At 47.1% G+C, this 17,169-nt stretch overlaps 10 non-coding genes across 10 annotated transcripts; all 10 read right to left on the bottom strand.

The window, feature by feature from the left end:
• Nucleotides 1–239: 239 nt before the first annotated feature.
• LOC142261535 (U2 spliceosomal RNA) lies at nucleotides 240–429 on the bottom strand. The gene has a single exon (XR_012729161.1). It is a non-coding gene; the product is annotated as a U2 spliceosomal RNA (small nuclear RNA).
• Nucleotides 430–1,810: 1,381 nt separating this feature from the next.
• LOC142261569 (U2 spliceosomal RNA) lies at nucleotides 1,811–2,004 on the bottom strand. The gene has a single exon (XR_012729187.1). It is a non-coding gene; the product is annotated as a U2 spliceosomal RNA (small nuclear RNA).
• A 2,189-nt stretch (nucleotides 2,005–4,193) lies between these two features.
• LOC142261500 (U2 spliceosomal RNA) lies at nucleotides 4,194–4,384 on the bottom strand. The gene has a single exon (XR_012729129.1). It is a non-coding gene; the product is annotated as a U2 spliceosomal RNA (small nuclear RNA).
• Nucleotides 4,385–5,771: 1,387 nt separating this feature from the next.
• On the bottom strand, nucleotides 5,772–5,962 carry LOC142261499 (U2 spliceosomal RNA). Its single transcript, XR_012729128.1, has one exon. It is a non-coding gene; the product is annotated as a U2 spliceosomal RNA (small nuclear RNA).
• Nucleotides 5,963–7,349: 1,387 nt separating this feature from the next.
• Nucleotides 7,350–7,540, bottom strand: LOC142261497 (U2 spliceosomal RNA). Its single transcript, XR_012729126.1, has one exon. It is a non-coding gene; the product is annotated as a U2 spliceosomal RNA (small nuclear RNA).
• A 1,388-nt stretch (nucleotides 7,541–8,928) lies between these two features.
• LOC142261496 (U2 spliceosomal RNA) lies at nucleotides 8,929–9,119 on the bottom strand. Its single transcript, XR_012729125.1, has one exon. It is a non-coding gene; the product is annotated as a U2 spliceosomal RNA (small nuclear RNA).
• A 1,387-nt stretch (nucleotides 9,120–10,506) lies between these two features.
• On the bottom strand, nucleotides 10,507–10,697 carry LOC142261495 (U2 spliceosomal RNA). The gene has a single exon (XR_012729124.1). It is a non-coding gene; the product is annotated as a U2 spliceosomal RNA (small nuclear RNA).
• A 1,387-nt stretch (nucleotides 10,698–12,084) lies between these two features.
• On the bottom strand, nucleotides 12,085–12,275 carry LOC142261493 (U2 spliceosomal RNA). Its single transcript, XR_012729123.1, has one exon. It is a non-coding gene; the product is annotated as a U2 spliceosomal RNA (small nuclear RNA).
• A 1,387-nt stretch (nucleotides 12,276–13,662) lies between these two features.
• Nucleotides 13,663–13,856, bottom strand: LOC142261554 (U2 spliceosomal RNA). Its single transcript, XR_012729173.1, has one exon. It is a non-coding gene; the product is annotated as a U2 spliceosomal RNA (small nuclear RNA).
• Nucleotides 13,857–16,045: 2,189 nt separating this feature from the next.
• Nucleotides 16,046–16,236, bottom strand: LOC142261492 (U2 spliceosomal RNA). Its single transcript, XR_012729122.1, has one exon. It is a non-coding gene; the product is annotated as a U2 spliceosomal RNA (small nuclear RNA).
• Between the last annotated feature and the right edge of the window lie 933 nt (nucleotides 16,237–17,169).

Raw genomic sequence — 17,169 nt, 5'->3', positions numbered from 1 at the left:
GACAGAGAACTGCAGCACGGGGACATAGCCGAGTTGGTCAGGTTGAGTGGTGATGAGTTTGCTATTTGGATGAATAAAGAAAGTCAAAAGTGTGAAAGATAAAAAACAAAAGGAGGAAGTGTGAAAAGTGAATGGGCCAAATTGAGGTGCATATGAAGACGTATGCTTTCTTCCAATTCATTAAATCGGGCTAATATGAATCAGGTGAATTGAGTTCTGCTTTTGGAAACTGGGTTAAGAAGGGGTGCACCGTTCCTGGAGGTACTGCAATACCAGGTCAATGCGTGGAGTGGACAGAGCAAGCTCTTTTTCATCTCCCCTGTTCTAAAAATCCATTTAATATATGGTCCCCAGATAGGGGACGTATCAGATATTAAACTGATAAGAACAGATACTACACTGATCTTAGCCAAAAGGCCGAGAAGCGATAACCAGAATTGGTTTGGGCCTCGAGTGGCACCCTGGCCTATGCCGGACACATCTTAGGGAGAGAGAGCGAGAGGGAGACAAACCCACGCCTACACAAGACATTTTGTCACCCAAGCCAACCCTTGAAAAGGCTGCTTTGCAGAGCAAAAACAAGAAGAATGGTGCGTTTTGCAGCCGCCGCCCACTGCAATGAATCTGAATAACTCCTCCTTTAGGGCGCAAGCAACTCCCTCCCCCTTGCAGTCTTTCCAATTCACGATACAAAAAGACGGACAGGACAGGTTGCCTGACTTTCCGTCACTGCCACCCTTTGCCATCCTTACCCGTAGAAAGCCCTTTCATCATCCCCAAACCCTAATCTTTTCCCTTTCCTTCCCAGCCCCCAAACCCTGCCCTCTGTACCTTTCTCACCACCCGCTTCCCTTCTCCTGTCATCCCCCTACCACCCGGGAAAAAAAGAGATTGCCCCCTCCTTCCACTAGCCCACCCTCCCACCCAAAGAACAACTTCTTCTGCGCAGCTTGTTTTCTAGGCAGCAGCGCTATTGTGATGTCATCGGGGGGCATTGTGACAAGCCGCCAGTGTTCCGTCTCTTCATGTGTGCACAGTTCAAACGGAAAATACATCAACAGGCAGACTACAGAAAAGCTTACTATCAAAGGTTAGAGGGGGCTTTCTCAGAGGGCTTTTTACAGTTTTTCTATTCCCAATTAGCCGTTTAAGTGTACTTATTGAAAGTAGTAATTCTTTCATAGGCCGCCCTTTCTTAGTATTTGACGTTCCTTATATTGCGGTATGAGGCTTCGCAGTAGGTTGCAAACATTCATCACCCATGACTGTCCCCAATTGAGCTCAGAAGCTCAATGTCTATCATGACCTCTCTTTTAGAATGTCCAAGAGCAAGCAAACTATTCCTCCAGGAGAGGGCGCCAACAGACTACTAAAGAGATCATCATTACTCAAAGAAAACCCCAAAAACAATGCATGATAGGAATAAACAGGTAACTTTCTTTGGAGTGGAAGCGGAGAGATCGCACCAGATGCCAATTCTAGATCTTATCACACCTGTGGTCACTGCAGCAGCAGGTGAATCCACTTTGTCCAAAAGGGATCTATTCCATTCAATTGCAAATGATCTAGATAAGACAGAGAACTGCAGCACGGGGACATAGCCGAGTTGGTCAGGTTGAGTGGTGATGAGTTTGCTATTTGGATGAATAAGAAAGTCAAAGTGTGAAAGATAAAAAACAAAAAGGAGGAAGTGTGAAAAGTGAATGGGCCAAATTGAGGTGCATATGAAGACGTATGCTTTCTTCCAATTCATTAAATCGGGCTAATATGAATCAGGTGAATTGAGTTCTGCTTTTGGAACTGGGTTAAGAAGGGGTGCAACCGTTCCTGGAGGTACTGCAATACCAGGTCAATGCGTGGAGTGGACAGAGCAAGCTCTTTTTCCATCTCCCTGTTCTAAAAATCCATTTAATATATGGTCCCCAGATAGGGGACGTATCAGATATTAAACTGATAAGAACAGATTTTTGATTTAATGAAGCTTTCCAAAGCACCACAAAAAATGCATGACCGAAGTCACACCAAAAACAGTGCAAAGGCTAGGATTCGTGTGGACCCCACCGTGAGGAGAGGGTCCCCAAAAATCAACCCCGTCCCTCCGAGCCAGAAGGCCACAGCAAGGGTCAGGATCTTCGGTGCTGCCCCAAGCCGAAGCCTGGTTGAGCCTTGTCGTTGCTCCCAGCGTCCACCCAGGCATCTTACCCAAGTGGAGTAGAGAGCTACTAGTTGTTGGTTTCGCAGCCGAAACTGCCCGGACCGTCAACCGGTGTTGGTTTCTCAGCCCAAGGCTAACCGGACCTCCAACCGGGTGTTGGTTTCTCAGCCGAAGCTGACCCAGACCTCCAACCGGGTGTTGGTTTCTCAGCCGAAGCTGACCCGGACCTCCAACCGGGTGTTAGTTTCTCAGCCCAAAGCTGACCAGACCTCCGACCGGGATTATAAAAATTTCCCTTCCTAGCCAGAAGGCCGGGATAGGGTAATATGCTCAAAAAGTATGAAAAGGCAAGGTACGGTGTGCTACAGAGCCCAAGGCTTGCCGGGGTCCCAAGCCAGCAAGCTCAGACTCACTCCAGGGTCGTCAGTCCTGGGGCACGTTGTACCATAGCCCCCCATCCTTACTCAGTCTAATAGCCTCGATCCTGGTAGGGCCATGTTTTCCACTAGATGAATATACTATCCACCCAGAGTACTAGCAAGCGCAACCTTCCAGTGTGCATTGTATCATTGTACTAAGGTGGCCTGGAGCTTAAACCACCTCTTCGAACAACACTACACTTGATCTTAGCCAAAAGGCCGAGAAGCGATAACCAGAATTGGTTTGGGCCTCGAGTGGCACCCTGGCCTATGCCGGACACATCTTAGGGAGAGAGAGCGAGAGGGAGACAAACCCACGCCTACACAAGACATTTTGTCACCCAAGCCAACCCTTGAAAAGGCTGCTTTGCAGAGCAAAAACAAGAAGAATGGTGCGTTTTGCAGCCGCCGCCCACTGCAATGAATCTGAATAACTCCTCCTTTAGGGCGCAAGCAACTCCCCTCCCCCTTGCAGTCTTTCCAATTCACGATACAAAAAGACGGACAGGACAGGTTGCCTGACTTTCCGTCACTGCCACCCTTTGCCATCCTTACCCGTAGAAAGCCCTTTCATCATCCCCAAACCCTAATCTTTTCCCTTTCCTTCCCAGCCCCCAAACCCTGCCCTCTGTACCTTTCTCACCACCCGCTTCCCTTCTCCTGTCATCCCCCTACCACCCGGGCAAAAAAAGAGATTGCCCCCTCCTTCCACTAGCCCACCCTCCCACCCAAAGAACAACTTCTTCTGCGCAGCTTGTTTTCTAGGCAGCAGCGCTATTGTGATGTCATCGGGGGGCATTGTGACAAGCCGCCAGTGTTCCGTCTCTTCATGTTGTGCACAGTTCAAACGGAAAATACATCAACAGGCAGACTACAGAAAAGCTTACTATCAAAGGTTAGAGGGGGGCTTTCTCAGAGGGCTTTTTACAGTTTTTCTATTCCCAATTAGCCGTTTAAGTGTACTTATTGAAAGTAGTAATTCTTTCATAGGCCGCCCTTTCTTAGTATTTGACGTTCCTTATATTGCGGTATGAGGCTTCGCAGTAGGTTGCAAACATTCATCACCCATGACTGTCCCCAATTGAGCTCAGAAGCTCAATGTCTATCATGACCTCTCTTTTAGAATGTCCAAGAGCAAGCAAACTATTCCTCCAGGAGAGGGCGCCAACAGACTACTAAAGAGATCATCATTACTCAAAGAAAACCCCAAAAACCAATGCATGATAGGAATAAACAGGTAACTTTCTTTGGAGTGGAAGCGGAGAGATCGCACCAGATGCCAATTCTAGATCTTATCACACCTGTGGTCACTGCAGCAGCAGGTGAATCCACTTTGTCCAAAAGGGATCTATTCCATTCAATTGCAAATGATCTAGATAAGACAGAGAACTGCAGCACGGGGACATAGCCGAGTTGGTCAGGTTGAGTGGTGATGAGTTTGCTATTTGGATGAATAAAGAAAGTCAAAAGTGTGAAAGATAAAAAACAAAAGGAGGAAGTGTGAAAAGTGAATGGGCCAAATTGAGGTGCATATGAAGACGTATGCTTTCTTCCAATTCATTAAATCGGGCTAATATGAATCAGGTGAATTGAGTTCTGCTTTTGGAAACTGGGTTAAGAAGGGGTGCACCGTTCCTGGAGGTACTGCAATACCAGGTCAATGCGTGGAGTGGACAGAGCAAGCTCTTTTTCCATCTCCCTGTTCTAAAAATCCATTTAATATATGGTCCCCAGATAGGGGACGTATCAGATATTAAACTGATAAGAACAGATACTACACTTGATCTTAGCCAAAAGGCCGAGAAGCGATAACCAGAATTGGTTTGGGCCTCGAGTGGCACCCTGGCCTATGCCGGACACATCTTAGGGAGAGAGAGCGAGAGGGAGACAAACCCACGCCTACACAAGACATTTTGTCACCCAAGCCAACCCTTGAAAAGGCTGCTTTGCAGAGCAAAAACAAGAAGAATGGTGCGTTTTGCAGCCGCCGCCCACTGCAATGAATCTGAATAACTCCTCCTTTAGGGCGCAAGCAACTCCCCTCCCCCTTGCAGTCTTTCCAATTCACGATACAAAAAGACGGACAGGACAGGTTGCCTGACTTTCCGTCACTGCCACCCTTTGCCATCCTTACCCGTAGAAAGCCCTTTCATCATCCCCAAACCCTAATCTTTTCCCTTTCCTTCCCAGCCCCCAAACCCTGCCCTCTGTACCTTTCTCACCACCCGCTTCCCTTCTCCTGTCATCCCCCTACCACCCGGGAAAAAAAGAGATTGCCCCCTCCTTCCACTAGCCCACCCTCCCACCCAAAGAACAACTTCTTCTGCGCAGCTTGTTTTCTAGGCAGCAGCGCTATTGTGATGTCATCGGGGGGCATTGTGACAAGCCGCCAGTGTTCCGTCTCTTCATGTTGTGCACAGTTCAAACGGAAAATACATCAACAGGCAGACTACAGAAAAGCTTACTATCAAAGGTTAGAGGGGGGCTTTCTCAGAGGGCTTTTTACAGTTTTTCTATTCCCAATTAGCCGTTTAAGTGTACTTATTGAAAGTAGTAATTCTTTCATAGGCCGCCCTTTCTTAGTATTTGACGTTCCTTATATTGCGGTATGAGGCTTCGCAGTAGGTTGCAAACATTCATCACCCATGACTGTCCCCAATTGAGCTCAGAAGCTCAATGTCTATCATGACCTCTCTTTTAGAATGTCCAAGAGCAAGCAAACTATTCCTCCAGGAGAGGGCGCCAACAGACTACTAAAGAGATCATCATTACTCAAAGAAAACCCCAAAAACCAATGCATGATAGGAATAAACAGGTAACTTTCTTTGGAGTGGAAGCGGAGAGATCGCACCAGATGCCAATTCTAGATGTTATCACACCTGTGGTCACTGCAGCAGCAGGTGAATCCACTTTGTCCAAAAGGGATCTATTCCATTCAATTGCAAATGATCTAGATAAGACAGAGAACTGCAGCACGGGGACATAGCCGAGTTGGTCAGGTTGAGTGGTGATGAGTTTGCTATTTGGATGAATAAAGAAAGTCAAAAGTGTGAAAGATAAAAAACAAAAGGAGGAAGTGTGAAAAGTGAATGGGCCAAATTGAGGTGCATATGAAGACGTATGCTTTCTTCCAATTCATTAAATCGGGCTAATATGAATCAGGTGAATTGAGTTCTGCTTTTGGAAACTGGGTTAAGAAGGGGTGCACCGTTCCTGGAGGTACTGCAATACCAGGTCAATGCGTGGAGTGGACAGAGCAAGCTCTTTTTCCATCTCCCTGTTCTAAAAATCCATTTAATATATGGTCCCCAGATAGGGGACGTATCAGATATTAAACTGATAAGAACAGATACTACACTTGATCTTAGCCAAAAGGCCGAGAAGCGATAACCAGAATTGGTTTGGGCCTCGAGTGGCACCCTGGCCTATGCCGGACACATCTTAGGGAGAGAGAGCGAGAGGGAGACAAACCCACGCCTACACAAGACATTTTGTCACCCAAGCCAACCCTTGAAAAGGCTGCTTTGCAGAGCAAAAACAAGAAGAATGGTGCGTTTTGCAGCCGCCGCCCACTGCAATGAATCTGAATAACTCCTCCTTTAGGGCGCAAGCAACTCCCCTCCCCCTTGCAGTCTTTCCAATTCACGATACAAAAAGACGGACAGGACAGGTTGCCTGACTTTCCGTCACTGCCACCCTTTGCCATCCTTACCCGTAGAAAGCCCTTTCATCATCCCCAAACCCTAATCTTTTCCCTTTCCTTCCCAGCCCCCAAACCCTGCCCTCTGTACCTTTCTCACCACCCGCTTCCCTTCTCCTGTCATCCCCCTACCACCCGGGAAAAAAAGAGATTGCCCCCTCCTTCCACTAGCCCACCCTCCCACCCAAAGAACAACTTCTTCTGCGCAGCTTGTTTTCTAGGCAGCAGCGCTATTGTGATGTCATCGGGGGGCATTGTGACAAGCCGCCAGTGTTCCGTCTCTTCATGTTGTGCACAGTTCAAACGGAAAATACATCAACAGGCAGACTACAGAAAAGCTTACTATCAAAGGTTAGAGGGGGGCTTTCTCAGAGGGCTTTTTACAGTTTTTCTATTCCCAATTAGCCGTTTAAGTGTACTTATTGAAAGTAGTAATTCTTTCATAGGCCGCCCTTTCTTAGTATTTGACGTTCCTTATATTGCGGTATGAGGCTTCGCAGTAGGTTGCAAACATTCATCACCCATGACTGTCCCCAATTGAGCTCAGAAGCTCAATGTCTATCATGACCTCTCTTTTAGAATGTCCAAGAGCAAGCAAACTATTCCTCCAGGAGAGGGCGCCAACAGACTACTAAAGAGATCATCATTACTCAAAGAAAACCCCAAAAACCAATGCATGATAGGAATAAACAGGTAACTTTCTTTGGAGTGGAAGCGGAGAGATCGCACCAGATGCCAATTCTAGATCTTATCACACCTGTGGTCACTGCAGCAGCAGGTGAATCCACTTTGTCCAAAAGGGATCTATTCCATTCAATTGCAAATGATCTAGATAAGACAGAGAACTGCAGCACGGGGACATAGCCGAGTTGGTCAGGTTGAGTGGTGATGAGTTTGCTATTTGGATGAATAAAGAAAGTCAAAAGTGTGAAAGATAAAAAACAAAAGGAGGAAGTGTGAAAAGTGAATGGGCCAAATTGAGGTGCATATGAAGACGTATGCTTTCTTCCAATTCATTAAATCGGGCTAATATGAATCAGGTGAATTGAGTTCTGCTTTTGGAAACTGGGTTAAGAAGGGGTGCACCGTTCCTGGAGGTACTGCAATACCAGGTCAATGCGTGGAGTGGACAGAGCAAGCTCTTTTTCCATCTCCCTGTTCTAAAAATCCATTTAATATATGGTCCCCAGATAGGGGACGTATCAGATATTAAACTGATAAGAACAGATACTACACTTGATCTTAGCCAAAAGGCCGAGAAGCGATAACCAGAATTGGTTTGGGCCTCGAGTGGCACCCTGGCCTATGCCGGACACATCTTAGGGAGAGAGAGCGAGAGGGAGACAAACCCACGCCTACACAAGACATTTTGTCACCCAAGCCAACCCTTGAAAAGGCTGCTTTGCAGAGCCAAAACAAGAAGAATGGTGCGTTTTGCAGCCGCCGCCCACTGCAATGAATCTGAATAACTCCTCCTTTAGGGCGCAAGCAACTCCCCTCCCCCTTGCAGTCTTTCCAATTCACGATACAAAAAGACGGACAGGACAGGTTGCCTGACTTTCCGTCACTGCCACCCTTTGCCATCCTTACCCGTAGAAAGCCCTTTCATCATCCCCAAACCCTAATCTTTTCCCTTTCCTTCCCAGCCCCCAAACCCTGCCCTCTGTACCTTTCTCACCACCCGCTTCCCTTCTCCTGTCATCCCCCTACCACCCGGGAAAAAAAGAGATTGCCCCCTCCTTCCACTAGCCCACCCTCCCACCCAAAGAACAACTTCTTCTGCGCAGCTTGTTTTCTAGGCAGCAGCGCTATTGTGATGTCATCGGGGGGCATTGTGACAAGCCGCCAGTGTTCCGTCTCTTCATGTTGTGCACAGTTCAAACGGAAAATACATCAACAGGCAGACTACAGAAAAGCTTACTATCAAAGGTTAGAGGGGGGCTTTCTCAGAGGGCTTTTTACAGTTTTTCTATTCCCAATTAGCCGTTTAAGTGTACTTATTGAAAGTAGTAATTCTTTCATAGGCCGCCCTTTCTTAGTATTTGACGTTCCTTATATTGCGGTATGAGGCTTCGCAGTAGGTTGCAAACATTCATCACCCATGACTGTCCCCAATTGAGCTCAGAAGCTCAATGTCTATCATGACCTCTCTTTTAGAATGTCCAAGAGCAAGCAAACTATTCCTCCAGGAGAGGGCGCCAACAGACTACTAAAGAGATCATCATTACTCAAAGAAAACCCCAAAAACCAATGCATGATAGGAATAAACAGGTAACTTTCTTTGGAGTGGAAGCGGAGAGATCGCACCAGATGCCAATTCTAGATGTTATCACACCTGTGGTCACTGCAGCAGCAGGTGAATCCACTTTGTCCAAAAGGGATCTATTCCATTCAATTGCAAATGATCTAGATAAGACAGAGAACTGCAGCACGGGGACATAGCCGAGTTGGTCAGGTTGAGTGGTGATGAGTTTGCTATTTGGATGAATAAAGAAAGTCAAAAGTGTGAAAGATAAAAAAACAAAAGGAGGAAGTGTGAAAAGTGAATGGGCCAAATTGAGGTGCATATGAAGACGTATGCTTTCTTCCAATTCATTAAATCGGGCTAATATGAATCAGGTGAATTGAGTTCTGCTTTTGGAAACTGGGTTAAGAAGGGGTGCACCGTTCCTGGAGGTACTGCAATACCAGGTCAATGCGTGGAGTGGACAGAGCAAGCTCTTTTTCCATCTCCCTGTTCTAAAAATCCATTTAATATATGGTCCCCAGATAGGGGACGTATCAGATATTAAACTGATAAGAACAGATACTACACTTGATCTTAGCCAAAAGGCCGAGAAGCGATAACCAGAATTGGTTTGGGCCTCGAGTGGCACCCTGGCCTATGCCGGACACATCTTAGGGAGAGAGAGCGAGAGGGAGACAAACCCACGCCTACACAAGACATTTTGTCACCCAAGCCAACCCTTGAAAAGGCTGCTTTGCAGAGCCAAAACAAGAAGAATGGTGCGTTTTGCAGCCGCCGCCCACTGCAATGAATCTGAATAACTCCTCCTTTAGGGCGCAAGCAACTCCCCTCCCCCTTGCAGTCTTTCCAATTCACGATACAAAAAGACGGACAGGACAGGTTGCCTGACTTTCCGTCACTGCCACCCTTTGCCATCCTTACCCGTAGAAAGCCCTTTCATCATCCCCAAACCCTAATCTTTTCCCTTTCCTTCCCAGCCCCCAAACCCTGCCCTCTGTACCTTTCTCACCACCCGCTTCCCTTCTCCTGTCATCCCCCTACCACCCGGGAAAAAAAGAGATTGCCCCCTCCTTCCACTAGCCCACCCTCCCACCCAAAGAACAACTTCTTCTGCGCAGCTTGTTTTCTAGGCAGCAGCGCTATTGTGATGTCATCGGGGGGCATTGTGACAAGCCGCCAGTGTTCCGTCTCTTCATGTTGTGCACAGTTCAAACGGAAAATACATCAACAGGCAGACTACAGAAAAGCTTACTATCAAAGGTTAGAGGGGGGCTTTCTCAGAGGGCTTTTTACAGTTTTTCTATTCCCAATTAGCCGTTTAAGTGTACTTATTGAAAGTAGTAATTCTTTCATAGGCCGCCCTTTCTTAGTATTTGACGTTCCTTATATTGCGGTATGAGGCTTCGCAGTAGGTTGCAAACATTCATCACCCATGACTGTCCCCAATTGAGCTCAGAAGCTCAATGTCTATCATGACCTCTCTTTTAGAATGTCCAAGAGCAAGCAAACTATTCCTCCAGGAGAGGGCGCCAACAGACTACTAAAGAGATCATCATTACTCAAAGAAAACCCCAAAAACCAATGCATGATAGGAATAAACAGGTAACTTTCTTTGGAGTGGAAGCGGAGAGATCGCACCAGATGCCAATTCTAGATCTTATCACACCTGTGGTCACTGCAGCAGCAGGTGAATCCACTTTGTCCAAAAGGGATCTATTCCATTCAATTGCAAATGATCTAGATAAGACAGAGAACTGCAGCACGGGGACATAGCCGAGTTGGTCAGGTTGAGTGGTGATGAGTTTGCTATTTGGATGAATAAAGAAAGTCAAAAGTGTGAAAGATAAAAAACAAAAGGAGGAAGTGTGAAAAGTGAATGGGCCAAATTGAGGTGCATATGAAGACGTATGCTTTCTTCCAATTCATTAAATCGGGCTAATATGAATCAGGTGAATTGAGTTCTGCTTTTGGAAACTGGGTTAAGAAGGGGTGCACCGTTCCTGGAGGTACTGCAATACCAGGTCAATGCGTGGAGTGGACAGAGCAAGCTCTTTTTCCATCTCCCTGTTCTAAAAATCCATTTAATATATGGTCCCCAGATAGGGGACGTATCAGATATTAAACTGATAAGAACAGATACTACACTTGATCTTAGCCAAAAGGCCGAGAAGCGATAACCAGAATTGGTTTGGGCCTCGAGTGGCACCCTGGCCTATGCCGGACACATCTTAGGGAGAGAGAGCGAGAGGGAGACAAACCCACGCCTACACAAGACATTTTGTCACCCAAGCCAACCCTTGAAAAGGCTGCTTTGCAGAGCCAAAACAAGAAGAATGGTGCGTTTTGCAGCCGCCGCCCACTGCAATGAATCTGAATAACTCCTCCTTTAGGGCGCAAGCAACTCCCCTCCCCCTTGCAGTCTTTCCAATTCACGATACAAAAAGACGGACAGGACAGGTTGCCTGACTTTCCGTCACTGCCACCCTTTGCCATCCTTACCCGTAGAAAGCCCTTTCATCATCCCCAAACCCTAATCTTTTCCCTTTCCTTCCCAGCCCCCAAACCCTGCCCTCTGTACCTTTCTCACCACCCGCTTCCCTTCTCCTGTCATCCCCCTACCACCCGGGAAAAAAAGAGATTGCCCCCTCCTTCCACTAGCCCACCCTCCCACCCAAAGAACAACTTCTTCTGCGCAGCTTGTTTTCTAGGCAGCAGCGCTATTGTGATGTCATCGGGGGGCATTGTGACAAGCCGCCAGTGTTCCGTCTCTTCATGTTGTGCACAGTTCAAACGGAAAATACATCAACAGGCAGACTACAGAAAAGCTTACTATCAAAGGTTAGAGGGGGGCTTTCTCAGAGGGCTTTTTACAGTTTTTCTATTCCCAATTAGCCGTTTAAGTGTACTTATTGAAAGTAGTAATTCTTTCATAGGCCGCCCTTTCTTAGTATTTGACGTTCCTTATATTGCGGTATGAGGCTTCGCAGTAGGTTGCAAACATTCATCACCCATGACTGTCCCCAATTGAGCTCAGAAGCTCAATGTCTATCATGACCTCTCTTTTAGAATGTCCAAGAGCAAGCAAACTATTCCTCCAGGAGAGGGCGCCAACAGACTACTAAAGAGATCATCATTACTCAAAGAAAACCCCAAAAACCAATGCATGATAGGAATAAACAGGTAACTTTCTTTGGAGTGGAAGCGGAGAGATCGCACCAGATGCCAATTCTAGATGTTATCACACCTGTGGTCACTGCAGCAGCAGGTGAATCCACTTTGTCCAAAAGGGATCTATTCCATTCAATTGCAAATGATCTAGATAAGACAGAGAACTGCAGCACGGGGACATAGCCGAGTTGGTCAGGTTGAGTGGTGATGAGTTTGCTATTTGGATGAATAAAGAAAGTCAAAAGTGTGAAAGATAAAAAACAAAAGGAGGAAGTGTGAAAAGTGAATGGGCCAAATTGAGGTGCATATGAAGACGTATGCTTTCTTCCAATTCATTAAATCGGGCTAATATGAATCAGGTGAATTGAGTTCTGCTTTTGGAAACTGGGTTAAGAAGGGGTGCACCGTTCCTGGAGGTACTGCAATACCAGGTCAATGCGTGGAGTGGACAGAGCAAGCTCTTTTTCCATCTCCCTGTTCTAAAAATCCATTTAATATATGGTCCCCAGATAGGGGACGTATCAGATATTAAACTGATAAGAACAGATACTACACTTGATCTTAGCCAAAAGGCCGAGAAGCGATAACCAGAATTGGTTTGGGCCTCGAGTGGCACCCTGGCCTATGCCGGACACATCTTAGGGAGAGAGAGCGAGAGGGAGACAAACCCACGCCTACACAAGACATTTTGTCACCCAAGCCAACCCTTGAAAAGGCTGCTTTGCAGAGCAAAAACAAGAAGAATGGTGCGTTTTGCAGCCGCCGCCCACTGCAATGAATCTGAATAACTCCTCCTTTAGGGCGCAAGCAACTCCCCTCCCCCTTGCAGTCTTTCCAATTCACGATACAAAAAGACGGACAGGACAGGTTGCCTGACTTTCCGTCACTGCCACCCTTTGCCATCCTTACCCGTAGAAAGCCCTTTCATCATCCCCAAACCCTAATCTTTTCCCTTTCCTTCCCAGCCCCCAAACCCTGCCCTCTGTACCTTTCTCACCACCCGCTTCCCTTCTCCTGTCATCCCCCTACCACCCGGGAAAAAAAGAGATTGCCCCCTCCTTCCACTAGCCCACCCTCCCACCCAAAGAACAACTTCTTCTGCGCAGCTTGTTTTCTAGGCAGCAGCGCTATTGTGATGTCATCGGGGGGCATTGTGACAAGCCGCCAGTGTTCCGTCTCTTCATGTTGTGCACAGTTCAAACGGAAAATACATCAACAGGCAGACTACAGAAAAGCTTACTATCAAAGGTTAGAGGGGGGCTTTCTCAGAGGGCTTTTTACAGTTTTTCTATTCCCAATTAGCCGTTTAAGTGTACTTATTGAAAGTAGTAATTCTTTCATAGGCCGCCCTTTCTTAGTATTTGACGTTCCTTATATTGCGGTATGAGGCTTCGCAGTAGGTTGCAAACATTCATCACCCATGACTGTCCCCAATTGAGCTCAGAAGCTCAATGTCTATCATGACCTCTCTTTTAGAATGTCCAAGAGCAAGCAAACTATTCCTCCAGGAGAGGGCGCCAACAGACTACTAAAGAGATCATCATTACTCAAAGAAAACCCCAAAAACCAATGCATGATAGGAATAAACAGGTAACTTTCTTTGGAGTGGAAGCGGAGAGATCGCACCAGATGCCAATTCTAGATGTTATCACACCTGTGGTCACTGCAGCAGCAGGTGAATCCACTTTGTCCAAAAGGGATCTATTCCATTCAATTGCAAATGATCTAGATAAGACAGAGAACTGCAGCACGGGGACATAGCCGAGTTGGTCAGGTTGAGTGGTGATGAGTTTGCTATTTGGATGAATAAAGAAAGTCAAAAGTGTGAAAGATAAAAAACAAAAGGAGGAAGTGTGAAAAGTGAATGGGCCAAATTGAGGTGCATATGAAGACGTATGCTTTCTTCCAATTCATTAAATCGGGCTAATATGAATCAGGTGAATTGAGTTCTGCTTTTGGAAACTGGGTTAAGAAGGGGTGCACCGTTCCTGGAGGTACTGCAATACCAGGTCAATGCGTGGAGTGGACAGAGCAAGCTCTTTTTCCATCTCCCTGTTCTAAAAATCCATTTAATATATGGTCCCCAGATAGGGGACGTATCAGATATTAAACTGATAAGAACAGATTTTTTGATTTAATGAAGCTTTCCAAAGCACCACAAAAAATGCATGACCGAAGTCACACCAAAAACAGTGCAAAGGCTAGGATTCGTGTGGACCCCACCGTGAGGAGAGGGTCCCCAAAAATCAACCCCGTCCCTCCGAGCCAGAAGGCCACAGCAAGGGTCAGGGATCTTCGGTGCTCCCCCAAGCCGAAGCCTGGTTGAGCCTTGTCGTTGCTCCCAGCGTCCACCCAGGCATCTTACCCAAGTGGAGTAGAGAGCTACTAGTTGTTGGTTTCGCAGCCGAAACTGCCCGGACCGTCAACCGGTGTTGGTTTCTCAGCCCAAGGCTAACCGGACCTCCAACCGGGTGTTGGTTTCTCAGCCGAAGCTGACCCAGACCTCCAACCGGGTGTTGGTTTCTCAGCCGAAGCTGACCCAGACCTCCAACCGGGTGTTAGTTTCTCAGCCCAAAGCTGACCAGACCTCCGACCGGGATTGTAAAAATTTCCCTTCCTAGCCAGAAGGCCGGGATAGGGTAATATGCTCAAAAAGTATGAAAAGGCAAGGTACGGTGTGCTACAGAGCCCAAGGCTTGCCGGGGTCCCAAGCCAGCAAGCTCAGACTCACTCCAGGGTCGTCAGTCCTGGGGCACGTTGTACCATAGCCCCCCACCCTTACTCAGTCTAATAGCCTCGATCCTGGTAGGGCCATGTTTTCCTCTAGATGAATATACTATCCACCCAGAGTACTAGCAAGTGCAACCTTCCAGTGTGCATTGTATCATTGTACTAAGGTGGCCTGGAGCTTAAACCACCTCTTCGAACAACACTACACTTGATCTTAGCCAAAAGGCCGAGAAGCGATAACCAGAATTGGTTTGGGCCTCGAGTGGCACCCTGGCCTATGCCGGACACATCTTAGGGAGAGAGAGCGAGAGGGAGACAAACCCACGCCTACACAAGACATTTTGTCACCCAAGCCAACCCTTGAAAAGGCTGCTTTGCAGAGCCAAAACAAGAAGAATGGTGCGTTTTGCAGCCGCCGCCCACTGCAATGAATCTGAATAACTCCTCCTTTAGGGCGCAAGCAACTCCCCTCCCCCTTGCAGTCTTTCCAATTCACGATACAAAAAGACGGACAGGACAGGTTGCCTGACTTTCCGTCACTGCCACCCTTTGCCATCCTTACCCGTAGAAAGCCCTTTCATCATCCCCAAACCCTAATCTTTTCCCTTTCCTTCCCAGCCCCCAAACCCTGCCCTCTGTACCTTTCTCACCACCCGCTTCCCTTCTCCTGTCATCCCCCTACCACCCGGGAAAAAAAGAGATTGCCCCCTCCTTCCACTAGCCCACCCTCCCACCCAAAGAACAACTTCTTCTGCGCAGCTTGTTTTCTAGGCAGCAGCGCTATTGTGATGTCATCGGGGGGCATTGTGACAAGCCGCCAGTGTTCCGTCTCTTCATGTTGTGCACAGTTCAAACGGAAAATACATCAACAGGCAGACTACAGAAAAGCTTACTATCAAAGGTTAGAGGGGGGCTTTCTCAGAGGGCTTTTTACAGTTTTTCTATTCCCAATTAGCCGTTTAAGTGTACTTATTGAAAGTAGTAATTCTTTCATAGGCCGCCCTTTCTTAGTATTTGACGTTCCTTATATTGCGGTATGAGGCTTCGCAGTAGGTTGCAAACATTCATCACCCATGACTGTCCCCAATTGAGCTCAGAAGCTCAATGTCTATCATGACCTCTCTTTTAGAATGTCCAAGAGCAAGCAAACTATTCCTCCAGGAGAGGGCGCCAACAGACTACTAAAGAGATCATCATTACTCAAAGAAAACCCCAAAAACCAATGCATGATAGGAATAAACAGGTAACTTTCTTTGGAGTGGAAGCGGAGAGATCGCACCAGATGCCAATTCTAGATCTTATCACACCTGTGGTCACTGCAGCAGCAGGTGAATCCACTTTGTCCAAAAGGGATCTATTCCATTCAATTGCAAATGATCTAGATAAGACAGAGAACTGCAGCACGGGGACATAGCCGAGTTGGTCAGGTTGAGTGGTGATGAGTTTGCTATTTGGATGAATAAAGAAAGTCAAAAGTGTGAAAGATAAAAAACAAAAGGAGGAAGTGTGAAAAGTGAATGGGCCAAATTGAGGTGCATATGAAGACGTATGCTTTCTTCCAATTCATTAAATCGGGCTAATATGAATCAGGTGAATTGAGTTCTGCTTTTGGAAACTGGGTTAAGAAGGGGTGCACCGTTCCTGGAGGTACTGCAATACCAGGTCAATGCGTGGAGTGGACAGAGCAAGCTCTTTTTCCATCTCCCTGTTCTAAAAATCCATTTAATATATGGTCCCCAGATAGGGGACGTATCAGATATTAAACTGATAAGAACAGATACTACACTTGATCTTAGCCAAAAGGCCGAGAAGCGATAACCAGAATTGGTTTGGGCCTCGAGTGGCACCCTGGCCTATGCCGGACACATCTTAGGGAGAGAGAGCGAGAGGGAGACAAACCCACGCCTACACAAGACATTTTGTCACCCAAGCCAACCCTTGAAAAGGCTGCTTTGCAGAGCCAAAACAAGAAGAATGGTGCGTTTTGCAGCCGCCGCCCACTGCAATGAATCTGAATAACTCCTCCTTTAGGGCGCAAGCAACTCCCCTCCCCCTTGCAGTCTTTCCAATTCACGATACAAAAAGACGGACAGGACAGGTTGCCTGACTTTCCGTCACTGCCACCCTTTGCCATCCTTACCCGTAGAAAGCCCTTTCATCATCCCCAAACCCTAATCTTTTCCCTTTCCTTCCCAGCCCCCAAACCCTGCCCTCTGTACCTTTCTCACCACCCGCTTCCCTTCTCCTGTCATCCCCCTACCACCCGGGAAAAAAAGAGATTGCCCCCTCCTTCCACTAGCCCACCCTCCCACCCAAAGAACAACTTCTTCTGCGCAGCTTGTTTTCTAGGCAGCAGCGCTATTGTGATGTCATCGGGGGGCATTGTGACAAGCCGCCAGTGTTCCGTCTCTTCATGTTGTGCACAGTTCAAACGGAAAATACATCAACAGGCAGACTACAGAAAAGCTTACTATCAAAGGTTAGAGGGGGGCTTTCTCAGAGGGCTTTTTACAGTTTTTCTATTCCCAATTAGCCGTTTAAGTGTACTTATTGAAAGTAGTAATTCTTTCATAGGCCGCCCTTTCTTAGTATTTGACGTTCCTTATATTGCGGTATGAGGCTTCGCAGTAGGTTGCAAACATTCATCACCCATGACTGTCCCCAATTGAGCTCAGAAGCTCAATGTCTATCATGACCTCTCTTTTAGAATGTCCAAGAGCAAGCAAACTATTCCTCCAGGAGAGGGCGC

This window comes from Anomaloglossus baeobatrachus, unplaced genomic scaffold (genome assembly GCF_048569485.1).
Source record: "Anomaloglossus baeobatrachus isolate aAnoBae1 unplaced genomic scaffold, aAnoBae1.hap1 Scaffold_226, whole genome shotgun sequence".
NCBI lineage: Eukaryota > Metazoa > Chordata > Amphibia > Anura > Aromobatidae > Anomaloglossus > Anomaloglossus baeobatrachus.
Note: the sequence above shows the minus strand (reverse complement) of the source record. Positions and strands in the feature narration are given on the sequence as shown.